This window comes from Bos javanicus, chromosome 8 (genome assembly GCF_032452875.1).
Source record: "Bos javanicus breed banteng chromosome 8, ARS-OSU_banteng_1.0, whole genome shotgun sequence".
Lineage (NCBI taxonomy): Eukaryota > Metazoa > Chordata > Mammalia > Artiodactyla > Bovidae > Bos > Bos javanicus.
Window position 1 is genome coordinate 30762454 of NC_083875.1, and position 14025 is coordinate 30776478.

Here is a 14025-nt window from a genome sequence, read left to right on the forward strand (position 1 = left end):
TAAAATAACAATAAAGCCCATAGGTCAATGTCAGGGAAGCTCATATCAGTGGTTCTGATGAGAAACACTTGGATATTTCTCGGATGGTGTATCTTAGCAGTAGAAGGGCTGATGACACCTGAAGATGAGTTGAGTTATGGCCCGTAGATAAGTAACTGGTTATCCAGTTTTCTTTTGCTCTGAGATTTGTTGAAAAGTCTCAGTTAAATGAGCCTGAAGGTTTCCAGGTATGCATGTGAGGTATGTGGAGATTGCTCACTGTCCAGAGAGCCACAGATTGGAGCCCCTGTGTGCAGCAGAGCATCGGCTTCTGCCATGTCCTGTGCTGGAAATTCTGGGTCAGGGCCTAGAGTTGTTCTGAAGTCTTTTCCTCTTGTGGTTGCTTGGTTTCTAATTTTGGTTTCTAATTGTACCAGCCATATTACCACAAGACCACAGATGTAAGGTGGCAATTGGACAAAAAGAAATAAGTCTGTCAGTTATCTCCCCTTCTCGTTAGATTAAATGACTACACTCTACATTAACCGTGAATTTTGAACCTGGAAAAGTATTTATATGCCATGTAGCTTATGTCCTCGGATTCTCCTCCATACTGCTCTTTAATCTAAGCATCCAAATGTCATTGATGAGAAATAATCCAAAGAATCAAAAGTACATGTTCAAGTTAAAGGAAGTTATTTTTATTTTAATTTTTTTCTATTTAGCCAGAAAAAAAGAGAGGTTAAGCTTGGTTCAGATGAAAAAGCATTTGGAGCTAGAAAGTACCATTCAGGTAATTTTTCAAGGTGTAGGTTTCTTCACATATAGAAAGAAGACTAGAGAAAATCTTCTAGTGCTAAGATTCTGTGGTTGGTTGGGGCTTGAGAAAATCAAATGGAATTTGACAAGAGGAGCAAAAGAATGCAAGTATGAGGGTAATTGTGCTGAAGTAAGAAATTGTAATGCTCGAGAATGAGCAGAGACCTGGAAACAGAGCCTTGAGTTGAGTTTTTCAAAAAGACATGAAACTCATGGGAAGTAGCATTGGTTCTTTTCCTCAGAAAATGGTGGAAGAAGTTATAAAGATATTTAAGAAATGAACTGAATACATGAAATAAAGATTGAAGTATAAACTTGACCAATGGAGATTAAGAATTTTTTTAGCTCCTAAGTATAGATCGGCTTCCAAGATGGTTCTGTGATAAAGAATCCACCTGCCAGGGCAGCAGACACAGGTTCGATCACTGGGTCAGGAAGATCCCCTGGAGAAGGAAATGGCAACCCACTTCAGTATTCTTTCCTGGAGAATCCCATGGACAGAGAAGACTGGTGGGCTACAGTCCATGGGGTTGCAGAATCGATCACTGCATAGAGATCAAACAGCAACAGCCGCAGAAAGACGGATACAACTTTGCTAGGGTGAAATTTTACTTTGTTCAATGTCTTCTCAGGATTTCTATTTGAAAACATTGATAGTACAAGGTAATTAATGGTCCAATTCAGATGTAATTGATGACTAGAAGGGAATTTCTTAGAGTAGTTACTTGAATGATGATGAAATGTTTGATCTTTGAGAATAAATTGCTCAAGTTGTTTATAAAATTTATAAAAAGAGTTATATATGCATTAATTTTCATTATTCCCCACCTAAGAGATGCCTAATACATTACATCCATTTCCTTCCACATCCAGTCATACACAATGGTTCCATGTATACTATGGAACCAGTGAAGTCAGAGAATAAAGCAAAATTGGGATGAATACTGCTAACCCAGTGATCAACAGGAAGGAAGCTAAAAACACTCCAGTTATATTATGACAAAACCCAAATACTTGGTTGTCTTTACTCATGAAATAAATTTGCCAAAATATAATTTACCCTCTTCTTCCCCTGTTCCTTACATGTCTAATGAAACATTTTGATATAAGCTTGGAATGGGCTGATATATATCGCCTGACAAATGTCACTCTATACAAATCTTATTTTGATCTTGATAATTTTGCATGAATGAAGATGTTGGTCATCCATATTGTATCGTCTCTATGCTCTGAGCTTTATGTTAGTTTCTTTACTATTCACAGTGATTTGCTAGATAGATATCCTTCCCATTTTATTGATGAAGAAACAGAGGTTCAGAGAATTAGTGTAACTTGCCCAAGATTACTCAGTCAATAGAGTTTGGAATAAAATGTACATGATGCCAAAATATTTAGACTTTCCAAGTTATTCATTGGAGCTCAAGGAATTCAGGAAAGACTGTGAATATAAGATCAACCATTTTCAAGGTGTTGGAGACATTTTCAAGCAAATCATTAACTCATCCCAAAGCCACTTTTTAGGAAGCTATTTATAGTTACATACCCAAGAAATGGTTTTCTTCTCCTAAAGTCATTTCTTCAGTGATCTCATGCCAGCAAAACCATACAAATGAGTATGATCCTGTTCTCTTAGACCCATGCTCTGAAATGTTTTGAATCCAACAATTATTGCATATATGGCCATAAAATATGTAGAAGAGGAAACAATTAAAACACATAACAGTTACTTTCTTAACCTGTGGTCAAATCAGCAACATCACCACCACCACAAAACCTCTCAAAACTGGAGTTAGAATCCTCAGAGGAATGGTTTTCAACCTTTTTTGTTCTAAGTAAGGAAGCAGGTATTTAAAGTACACTGCATATAAATTGCACTTTCTCATGGAAGTTCTGTACCAGAGGCTGACAAGCAGGGATCTAAGGAAATAATAGATTGAGAGCTACTGAAATGTGAATGAGCTTCAAAGGCATTCTGCTGTCTATTGGGAGGCTATGCTTTTGCTGAGATAGCCCCTTCCTTTGCTGATAAACTTAGGAAAGAGGAAGAAACAGACATACTCTCTTTCTGACTTCACAGCCTGACTTAGAACCGTAAGGACTTTTAGCTGGAAGGAATTTTTCCAGTCAACTCCTTCATGTTAGAGATAAGGCCTAGAGAGGTAAAGCAGCTTTCCCAAAGTGATAGAGTTAGTTAATGGAAGAGCTGGGGCAAGAAGCCGGAACTAATGAAGGCTCAGTTCACTGTGTTTTTGGATGAGCTTCGTGCTATGAATCCAAGGGAGAGGAGGCTTGGGCAGAGAGGGGGAGTAGTCTGTGATTTGAAGGCCAATCTAAAGCAGATGCAAGTGAAATAACAGGTTTCTAACAAGTTTCAGTGCCACTAAATAAGAAGAGGCAAAGTCACTAACCTTACAAATAGAAATTTATAAGCGTTGACTAAATTTGACCTTAAGGCAGTCATGCCTTGCTGTTTTCCAGCATCCCAAGAACATGCTCACACATGTCCACATACAGGCACACACAGCTCCACTTCAGACTCCTTTTTGTGAAAAGATGACCTGGAGACACACAGCAGGAAATGTGGATAAGATTTTCTAATAAATATTGCATTTTTTTAAAGAGTAAAAAATAATTTGATGTCATCAGTCATTTGCAGAAAAAATCTTAAATGATTCATACTTAAATACTTAAATAAAAGTATTTGCCTACAAATTAGAACTCCGTCACAGGTTAATCGTCCCCTGGAGGTTGGAAATACAAACTCTTTATCTTCTCAGAAGGCAGTCTTGCTTCCTGATTCCCACAGTCCTTCTTTCTTCCTGGGCACATGGGAGAATGAACTCTCTACCCTAGGAAGTTAGTCTTGGCCATCATAAAGCTTGCCTAGGATGAGGCAGTGAGAAAACTGTGTCACTACCGGACTGCTTGAGTCAATGTGTAAGTTTCCGTCATCCCCTCTTCCTGTTACATGGACCGACGGCTGCTTCACTAGCCCAAGACCCATCAAATTGACATGCCACAGAACAGAGCATCTGTCAACCTGGGACAGACATAGAATGTGAGCAAGAAGTAATGTTTTGTGGTTTACAGTACCTGCCAGTGGCGCAGACTCAAGAGATGGAGGTTTGACCTCTGGGTCAGGAAGATCCCCTAGAAGAAATGGCAACCCACTCCAGTATTCTTGCCTGGGAGATCCTGTGGACAGAGCCCAGCAGGCTACAGTCCATAGGGTTTCAAAAAATTGGACACAGCTTAGCGACTGAGAACACACAGAGCATGTTGAAATTCCACAAAGTATTCTTAAAAGCCAACTTGGTTTCTCATTTTAATAAAAGCCCAAAACAGACTTTTAAAGTCTTTTTCAACAGTTTGTACAGAATATAGTTATTCATTCACACAATATCTTTTTACTGACCACTTGCGCTGTGGCAGGTGCTGCGCTCAATTCTGGGGTTGTTATAATGCCAAAAGCATTTCTTGGAAATTCCAGAAGCAGTGGCACATGAGCCTTGTTTCCTTTACCAATGGTGCTTTCTTCTGTCATCATCAATAAATACACTTGTTCCCATAGACAGAAATCATTGAAAGACTCAATTATTCATTCTCAGTATAGATCTAAAGCTTTAAACATTCCTTTAGAGGGTTGATTGTAGTCCTAGTCTCAGTTTGGGCAAGGGAGCCTTTTGACAGTGCTTGCAGACAAGGCAGTGTCCACATTTGCAGGTCCTCCTTCTTGAATGGGGAGGACGCCCTGGGTTCTTGGCCCCCACATGCCTGGGGAGAAAGAACGCTCTGCCTAACTGCTGTGGCTTCACTTGAATCATTAGGCACCAAGTAAATTCTTAAAAAGAAGAAGGAAGGTAAAATCCTCACTGGCACATGGTGTGAGTCACAGTGTCATGGGGGTGAAGTAGCATGGGTATCTAGAGTCCAAAATCCCTGAAACATTGGTTGTTCAGGGATTGATGTTTGCTAGTGAAGTGACGTTGGGCAAGACACTTAATGTTAAGCTACCTATTCATGTGCAAAATATTGAGGATCATAATAATTATACCTCTTGACTCTGGGAAGTGCTTTATAAGCTATGAAATAATCTACGCTACTTCCGTTATTCCCTATCTATGAGATCCCTGACAGCAAAGTGCTGGTGATCCTTTTTAAACCTTTCATAGCTGTAGGACTGCACCTAACAATTAGTAGACGTTCATTACTACTAACAATATTTCACATTGTTGAAAAACTACTGCAATACTTAATAATAATGATAATCTCTGACCGCCTATCTTCTTGTACCTGACATTGTCCTAAACACTTTATTGAATTTTGATTTCTTATAGTGACTCCATATGGTGAATATTATTACCCTATTATACAGGTGAGCACACTGAGGCACACAGAGTAAGTGGCAGAGCTGGAATTAAAACCCACACTGACTGGCTAACTGCCAAAATTTTTTGCCTCTCTATAAGAACTGTGTATTGATTTACTTTTTATTCATTAGGAGAAATATAGGCAGAAAGAAAACAAATAGTTCTTATGTTGAATTAATAGGTACTTTTTAATTTTTTTATTTTAATTTTATTTCTTTATTGTTGACTGTGCTGGATCTTCCTTGCTGCACCTGGGCTTTCTCTAGTTGCAGAGAGCAGGCTCTGCTCACTAGTTGTGGTGAGTGGGCTCCTCGTTGCCATGGCTTCTCTTGTTGGGGAGCATGGGTTCTAGTAGCTGTGGCACGTGGGCTCAGTAATGATTCCTGGGCTCCAGAGGACAGGCTCAATAGTTGTGGTACACAGGGCTAAGCTGCTGTGTGGTATGTGGGATATTTCTGGATCAGATATAGAACCTATGCTTCCTGCATTGGCAGGTGGATTCTTTACCACTGAGCCACCAGGGAAACCCTGGGTACTTCTTTTAAATGAGTTTTTATCCAATATCAAACAAACAAAAATACTTCCCCCCAAAAACCCTTGAACCTCCCTCCCCCAAATCTCATTAATCCATGTAAAATCATACTGAGTCCTCTTCAGCCTTCCTTTCAGGTGGATGAGCCCTGGATGGTTGCTTATTTAGGATGCTGGTGTGAAGCTGAGGGCTCTTTGTCTTGGAGAATTTCATCTTAGAGACAAGAAGAGACAAGTTGTGAGTTGTCAGCTGTGCTTGAAAATTATCAATATTTATGCAAACCAATGGGTTTTAGTTGAATCTCTTGGCTGAAGCCTGCCTATCTTCTGTCACAGTGAGCTTATAATGACAGGAAATGAATAAATTAAAAGACTAGAAAGACCTACAGAACAGGCAACTGGCAGAACATTTCTGAAAACTTGGTAAGGAAGGGGAAAGGAAGATGAAAAAACTAGCTTTTCTTGAATGCAATTTCTGCTAGATCTGCATAAACTTATTTAAGCTTCAACCCAGTGAGTTAGGCAGGGCTAAACACATCTAGCACATAAGGAAGCTGAAGCTCAAAGAGGTTAAGCAGTGTTTCTAAGAAGCACTCTTTAGTGAGGTTCAAAAGCAGATTTCACCTACCTGCTCCAAATCCTGTGGATTTTTCATTCTGCTGCAGGTATATTCTACCTCTACTGCTGGTAGCCTTACCTGATTGTTATAACTAAACTGCAGAACTGGTTGTAAGGAGCTACTGGTAAGTCAGAAGACAACTACACAATGGCCAAGCAAATGTTGCTATTATGTTGGGGAGGGGGAAGAAAGAGCAACAAATGGGCTGAAAGAAAGAAGGAAAGACCCATGGATATCACAAACTCTGTGAGTCAGAGAAAAGCTTTTAAGCTTTTGCCAAAGTATAGAAAGAAGAAATGAGTACTCCTAAAGCGTGAATTTTTCAGAGTATAGGTTTCTGATTATAATAATCCTACTAAGAAGCAGAGGAAAGCTCCAGGAAACCTAGATAGCCCTTCTCCAAAGATAGCTGCTTGTTCTTTCCCCTTTGTCCATCCCACTCAACTCCCTTTCTTTTATTCAGGGTCACTGGTTTGGGACCTTTCTGCTCTCTCTGGACCATGAATTAGTCTTTGAGTTTTTAACCCCATCCTTTAATCAGTGGTCTGGCTAAGATTAAATTGCCCAAGATGTTTGGATCAGCATCACAAATGTTGATCCAGAGCTGGGACGTGGACCTTGATGAGGTTGTCAGTGCTCTGTGGTGGAGCAAGAAAAACTGTAATGAGCCAGTGAGCTATTCACAGCTAAACATATTCAATACGGACCATCTTTTATTGTAGATAATGTTCTTCTTCCTTGTATAATGTTTAGGTGTTTTTGGTTTTATGAAATGTTGATGAGATCAGTTCAGTTCACTTCAGTTCAGTTGCTCAGTCGTGTCTGACTCTTTGTGACCCCATGAACCACAGCACTCCAGGCCTCCCTGTCCATCACCAACTCCTAGAGTCCACCCAAACCCATGTGCATCGAGTCGGTGATGCCATCCAACCATCTCATCCTCTGTCGACCCCTTCTCCTGCCTTCAATCTTTCCCAGCATCAGGGTCTTTTCAAATTAGTCAGCTCTTCGCATGAGGTGGCCAAAATATTGGAGTTTCATCTTCAACATCAGTCCTTCCAATGAACACCCAGGGCTGATCTCCCTTAGGATGGACTGGTTGGATCTCCTTGCAGTCCAAGGGACTCTCAAGAGTCTTCTCCAATACCACAGTTCAAAAGCATCAATTCTTCCACACTCAGCTTTCTTCACAGTCCAACTCTCACATCCATACATGACCACTGGAAAGACCATAGCCTTGACGAGACAGACCTTTGTTGGCAAAGTAATGTCTCTGCTTTTGAACATGCTGTCTAGGTTGGTCATAACTTTCCTTCCAAGGAGTAAGCGTCTTTTAATTTCATGGCTGCAATCACCATCTGCAGTGATTTTGGAGCCCCCAAAATAAAGTCTGACACTGTTTCCACTGTTTCCCCATCTATTTGCCATGAAGTGATGGGACCAGATGCCATGATCTTAGTTTTCTGAATGTTGAGCTTTAAGGCAACTTTTTCACTATCCTCTTTCACCTTCATCAAGAAGCTTTTTAGTTCCTATTCACTTTCTGCCATAAGGGTGGTGTCATCTGGTTCCTCTGCCTTTTCTAAAACCAGCTTGAACATCTGGAATTTCACGGTTCACATATTGCTGAAGCCTGGCTTGGAGTATTTTAAGCATTTACTTTACTAGTGTGAGAGATGAGTACAATTGTGCGGTAGTTTGAGCATTCTTTGACATTGCCTTTCTTTGGGATTGGAATGAAAACTGACCTTTTCCAGTCCTGTGGCCACTGCTGAGTTTTCCAAATTTGCTGGCATAGTGAGTGCAGCACTTTCACAGTGTCAACGTTCAAGATTTGAAATAGCTCAACTGGAATTGCATACCTCCACTGGTGAGATCAGATTATTTCATATTAAAAGAAATCTCAGTGGGTTTTGTAATCCTTTCTTAGTCAATTTCAGGCAGTCATTTGTCTGATCCATTTGTAAGAGTCTGGAGATAGAAACCGATGAAAACTCAGAAAAGTATCTTAGTGAGGGAGCAACTGGCATGTTTGATAGATGAGTCGTAGGTTGTTTAGAGATTAAATTAACAGTTATAAATTACTATACAAGCAACAGAGATTTACTGTACAGCTCCCGGAACTGTATTCAATGCCTTGTAATAACCTGTAATGGAAGTAATTTTAGTAAACTAAATCACTTTTCTGTACACCTGAAAGTAACACAATATTGTAAATCAATTCTATTTCAATTTTTAAAAAATTAAAGAAAAAAATTTAAAGATTTAATTCAGTTAAGTCACTCAGTCATGTCTGACTCTTTGCGACCCCATGAATTGCAGCACGCTAGGCCTCCCTGTCCATCACCAACTCCCGGAGTTCACCCAAACTCATGTCCATTGAGTCGGTGATGCCATCCAGCCATCTCATCGTCTGTCATCCCCTTCTCCTCCTGCCCCCAATTATATTATTGTAATTATATATATAAACATCCTACTCTAGCATCTGGTGTATTATTGGTATTTGAGCAAATACTTAAGAAGTCTTCTTTTTCTCCTTTAACTCTCTTGTCTTTGAGGTAGATCTGTGCATTGTATAACTTTTAGCCTTCCTGGCCCTGACCTACTAAATGTCAGTTCAAACTCCCAGTTTCACTTTTGATGACAAAAAGATCCTCACACTTTGGTCAACCTTCCCAACGGATGGTATCATCATCAAAATGAGAATTACTGAAGGCCCAGTAAGGATTGCCTAGAAAACCTTATAATGACTTATCACTATCCTCCACTCCCACTATAGATGCACAAACACGTGTAGATACAGATGATATCACCCAATCTGGGTCACCAGACATTGACTATAATACCATACTTAAACCAGGTAATACCCATGACACCCTTAAAATTAGAGTGAACATGTGATTTGGAAAATATTTTTCTCATAAAACGTTTATAAATGAATCTAAGCTTTGTCACCATTTAATGTTATAACCAGTCTTTGTTTCAGGAATTGCTTCTGCTTTGAGTCCTACCATGATAGAATCAATTTCCTCTGTGCTGCGTTCCAGAGGAAGGTATATACTGGAATGAGCCAACGTTTGTGAAACATCTCTTAGAGAGTCTGCCCATGTAGCTGGTAACTAGATGAATGGCCATTGCTCAAATACAGTATCAAATGTGTTTAATTGAATTCAGTATCAAATGTATTCTACTGGGGACTATCCAAAGGATGCCCACGTGGATGCAGGAGAGAAGTTCAGACTCATTTATGTACCACTCACCCATAAACCCCCAAATCCACATCCAATATCAAGAAGGTGAATTTACCTCCTTTCCACACAGTTCTCTAGTTGAATGTTGCGTCTTCATTTGTTTGGTCTTATTTTACCTTTGCACAATAAAATTGACTCTATTTTGAACCAGTTTTGCCTGTTCCTGAGATTATGTTGAAAGAAGAAAGGGTATATTAATTTCCTTTTTCTTGAACCCTGTGAGAGTTGATCCTTTCCATGCCTGAGCCTAAATGCTTTTCACCTGTTTTCTTTTCTGAGTTTAGGTCAGGGGTGAGCATGGAGGAGGTGAGGACCTGCAACGTTTTTTCTCCTTCTGCCCCAAAGTCTATACACACACTCACAAGATTGGTTCAGAGATCTTAGATCAGATGATCCATTGGTTCAGAGATCTTAGAACACACAGAATAGGCATGAAAGAACTCAGAGTTTAGGCACTGTCAAGAGTCCAGCTGCACGGGGGCTCAGCGATCTAAGCATGGAAGAAGAAAATCTATAGTTACTGTGCTCAGCCCTGTACTCGGTACTTTTAGTACATTATCTCATTCTCTCTCCAAAGAACTCCGGGGTGTTATTATGAGAAACTAGAGGAGGGGGAAGCCAAAGCCTAGCCTTTGTTGACCACAACACAACTAGCTCTTGTTGTCAACACCTTTATATAAATTCACGGCTCTCTGAGACAATTACATGATTGTCTTTTTGCAGATGTGGAAATGGAAACTCAGAGGGGTTAAATATCTCATGCAGGATCCCCAAGTGAGAAATGAATAAAGAGAGATTTTGAACCCTGTTTGCTGACTTGTGCATTTTTACTGTTTTGGATATTTACCTCTTGCTCGTGTTTTTGTTTTTGTTTTTTTTTTGTTTTTTGGTATTTGCTAGTATATTATTCCATATATGTATTATATTTACTAGTATGTTATTCCATATAAAGTTCCTAACGGGATAGATCTCCCCCCCTTTTTATATTAGAGCATAGTTTACTAACAATTTTGTGTTAGTTTCATGTGTTCAGCAATATGATTCCGTTATACATATACATGTATACATTCTTTATCAAATTCTTTTCCCATTTAGATTATTATGGAATATTGAGCAGTCCATGCCCTGTGCTATACAGTTGGTCCTGTTGGTTATCTATTTTAGATATAGCAGTGTGTACATGTCAATATGAAACTCCCAATCTAATCTCCCCCCACCCATCCCTCCCTCCCTCCTTGTAACCATAAGATCATTTTCTAAGTGCCTGAATCTGTGTTCTATAAATACATTCATTTGCATCATTATTTTTTAGATTCCACTTATAACCGATATCATATTTGTCTTTGTCTGACTTACTTCACTTAGTATGATAATCTCCAAGTTCATTCATGTTGCTGTAAAAGGCATCATTTCATTTTTTTTAATGTCTGGGTAATGTTCCATTGTGTGTGTGTGTGTGTGTGTGTGTGTGTGTATACATATATATATATGTATATACACACCACATCTTCTTTATCCATTCCTCTGTTGATGGATATTTAAGTTACTTCTATGTCTTGGCTATTGTAAACAGCACTGCAGTGAACATTGGGGAGCATGTGTCCTTTTGAACGTTTTTTTCTGGATATACGCCCAGGAGTGGAATTGCTAGATCATATGGTAGCTATAATTTTAGTTCCTTAAGGAACCTCCACAGTGTCTTGCTCATTTTTAAAGAAGTATGTTTTCACCTGATGCTTTTGCTTTTCATTAAATGGTATCCTTATATTTATCAGTGTACATTCTCTATTCCTTAGAATACATTTACAGGCCTGCTTGGCCAATATGGGTTTTTGTGCTTTGGCATGCATTTGAAACCAATTTACCTAAGTCTCCACTTCTTGGTATAAACCTAAAAGTGATTTATTTTTCCCCTAGTTTTCCAACTGTGTTGTGTTGAAAAAATTGTACTTTCTAAAGGCGGCATCTTTCTTAATGCCATCTTGAACAGATCCTACCAATTTCAGCTTCTTTTGTCATTTGGGAAATCTCATCCTGACATTTATTTACTTTTAAACTTTAGCCTCAAACTTGCTTTGAAACATTTCCTCTCCTCCCCCACCCCACTCCAGAATAAGTGGGTCCATTTATGGTTGAGTGGATACAGTTATAATGAGGATGGAAGGAGATGAAGGGATGCCAGAGTTGCTCTTTTACACCCTCCATGCCTACCAAGGTGATCATACATCTTGGTTGTCCAGGACTAGTTTCAGTTTGTACCTATTTAACAGTTTGTACCCATTAATAGCAACTTCCTTCTATCTCAAATTTACCCTGCTTGTGTGACAAATTATAAGACCACCCAACCTCTTCCTCTTCTCTGTTCTGCCCATCTGTTGTCAGAGTGTGGAGGTGGGATAGGAAGGCAGACATTGACATCTCCTTGGTGAGGCTGGTTGATCAGATTCCATCCATGGACTCTGCTACACATCTCCAAGTGCTTGTGCACTGCTGGGTGAATTGTTTGTCTCTTCCAAGGACCTGCAGAAGCTTCCCACTCCAGGTTCCCTGATTTGGGAGCTTTGATTCCAGCCTGTCTTCCTCCACATAGAATCAGATTTTGTCTCCTACAATGCACTGCATGATAGCTTCTGGCAAAGCATTCCTCTCCAACTAGGAAGAAGTAGTGTACAACATTTTTATAATGAGGCAGGAGGAATGAACCTGTATTTGCCAATGCTACCCTCCCACAGAAATTCAACTTCCCTTAGCCCTCAGCCTTCCTTCCATAGTGACTGGTGTGGAAGGAGAGAGGGGTGTCATATGCAGGGCTGCCTCTGATGTGGTGCCTCTTGGTTAAATCTTAGGCAAGTGGCTGGCTTCTAATTCTTTGAAACTAGAATGTGGGGAATTTACCTGTCATGTGCTCAAACTGCACCTTAGCTGAAACCTAGAGAGACAGGTGAAGTCTTCCTTTACCTCGATATGTATTACTAACAAGTACCAGCTTTCATGCATATGGCAGCATCAGTCGTATTGGCACACCAGCCATGCTGTCGTGGTGAAGTTCAGTGGGAAGTGGTACGCTGCTAGTTCCATTTTTGTTCTCCACTCACCTTTTAAAATTTTGCTTTCCTCTAATGATTTTAGTTACAATTTAGAAATGGTGTGGCTCCTTCCTTCCTAGTAGTCTTGGCAACAAAAGACTCTTTTTTTTAATTTGAAAATTAAAATGTTATTTATTTAATTAAAAAATTGAAGTATAATTGTTTTACAATACTGTGTTAGTTTCTGGTGTATATTTCCCTGTTCTATAGCGTCAGACCTTGTTGTTTCATACATAGTAGAGTGTATCTGTCAAACTCTTAATTTATCAACCCCCTTCCTCTTTGGTAGCTATAAGTTTGTTTTCTGTGTCTGTGAGTCTGCTTCTTTTCTAAGTAGTTCATTTATATCCTATTTCATTTAAGTATCATGTGATATTTGTCTTTGTCTGTCTGACGTTATTTAGTATGATAATCCATCCATGTTGCTGCAAATGGCATCATTTTATTATTTTTTATGTCTGAATAATATTCCTTTGTATATCTACACCTCATTTTCTTTACCTCTTCATTTGCCAGTGGACACTTAGGTTGTATCCATGTTTTAGCTATTGTAAACAGTGCTGCTATGAATGTAGGGGTGCATATATCTTTTTGAATTTAAATTTTCAGTTTTTCTGAATATACCCTCAGGAGTGGGATCATATAGCATTTTTAAGGAATTCCATACTGTTCTCCATAAATGGCTTCATGGCTTCACCAATTACATTCTAAGCAACAGTGTAGCAGAGTTCTCTTTTCTCCTGACCCTCCCCAGCATTTATTACTAGTAGAATTTTTGATGATGGCCATGGCCTGCCGTCTATGGGGTCGCACAGAGTTGGACATGACTGAAGCGACTTAGCAACAGTAGCAGCAGCATTCTGACCATTGTTAGATGATACCTTATTATATTTTTGATTTGCATTTCTCTAATAAACAGCAATGTTGAATATCTCTTCCAAGTATCTGTTAGCTTTTTATATCTGTATATAAAAAGACATTTTCTTTTCTTGACAAGCCACTTCAGACAATTAACAATATAGCTTAAGAAAACAGAAAAAACAAGAGTAGATCTAAGGGCTTCTGCTGCTGCTAAGTCGCCTCAGTCATGTCTGACTCCGTGCGACCCCATAGACGGCAGCCCACCAGGCTCCCCAATCCCTGGGATTCTCCAGGCAAGAACACTGGAGGGGGTTGCCATTTCCTTCTCCAAAGCATGAAAGTGAAAAGTGAAAGTGAAGTCACTCAGTCGTGTCTGACTCTTCGCGACCCCATGGACCACAGCCCACCAGGCTCCCCCGTCCGCTTCTCCTTAAATACCAGCAGTCAACATGGCCAGCTTTCTTTTCCCTATGATTTCTCTAAAACCAGATTAAAAGTTCCTCAAATGG

The 14025-nt window shown here is 39.6% G+C and overlaps 1 long non-coding RNA gene across 1 annotated transcript in view; it reads left to right on the plus strand.

The window, feature by feature from the left end:
• LOC133253398 (uncharacterized) overlaps positions 1-14025 on the plus strand; it is an 89102-nt gene that overhangs the window by 21143 nt on the left and 53934 nt on the right. The gene's annotated exons all lie outside the window — the stretch shown is intronic.